The sequence below is a fragment of the Galeopterus variegatus genome, unplaced genomic scaffold (genome assembly GCF_000696425.1).
Source record: "Galeopterus variegatus unplaced genomic scaffold, G_variegatus-3.0.2 Scaffold4408, whole genome shotgun sequence".
In the NCBI taxonomy this organism is placed as follows: domain Eukaryota; kingdom Metazoa; phylum Chordata; class Mammalia; order Dermoptera; family Cynocephalidae; genus Galeopterus; species Galeopterus variegatus.
Window position 1 is genome coordinate 174,367 of NW_007730519.1, and position 1,149 is coordinate 175,515.

Sequence of the window (1,149 nt, forward strand, 5' to 3'; positions counted from 1 at the left end):
GCCGTCCCCCTTTCCTGGGCCTCCCAAGCACTACTTCCAGGCAGAGTGAGAAGGGTTGGCTGCTGCTTCCTCTGAGGGAACCTCCTTTCTTCCCTATCCCCCAGCCCCCAGTACCTTTGATGGGACCCAGGAAGGGGACAGTGGTGCCCTCCATTCCCTCCCCGTGGGGTTGGCAGGACACATGCTGAGGATGCTTGGCATGGCCCTGCTGGTCCATCCTTCGGGATACACTTCCACATGCCTGCAAGGAAAGCAAGGGCCCATGTGTGCTGCACGAGTCCTTGGTTCTGGGCAACTCATTCTGCCACAGCCTCGCAAACAGTTGCAGACCCCTCCCAGCAAGCCTGAGCCCCTGCAGCACGGAAGCCGGGTCCCCAGCATGTTTGTGATGTGTCCGGAAGTGGTCCCTGTCCTCAGAGCCATGGCAAACCCAGTAAACACATGTGCTTCCCTTGGGCAGTGCAGCTGCCTTGCCCGGTGCCCTGTCCTGGGCGGTCTCCCCAGGCGACTGCTGTGGGTCACTGTGCCCTGGGCAGCAGCGGTCTGTCTCTACAGTGCTCCGCCTCCGCCTGCTCTCCGCCACACACAGCACACTCTCCTTTCCTTTCCTTTCCCTCCCTGCCCCCTGAGTTGGGGTTACAGGTGGGCGGCAGCTTTCCTGCTTGTACCATCCTGCCCACAGTCCGTGCTGACCAGGCCCCACCACCAACTCTGGGAAATTCTCACACTGGGAGTGGGGACGCTGCCTCTTCCCGGGCCCTGGCGCCTTGGATGGCCAGCAGGTGACTTGGGGTCACTGAGACACCACACCCCCGCTGAGGCTCAGCCCTCTGGGGCTTCCTTGGATGGCTCTGGGGCCCTGTCTTGTTTCCGAAGAGCTGCTGATGGGACCACCCCTTTCTCCCAAGCGAACCTCAGTTTGGCTGCGTGATCTGTCTTTCACGGAGGATTTCCCGGCAGACGCCACCTGCATCCACTTTCCCCAGTCGAGTGCACTTTGCCAATGCTGACTTCAGCAACACCTCACTGCTCATCCTCTTTCACCTCAGCACAAAGGCAGAGGCTGTTCTCCTTCCTCCTAGCTTGTGGTCCCGAATTAGCATGTGCCTCCCCACTCCGCTGCTCGCGACCAAACTCCCCTCTGCGAGA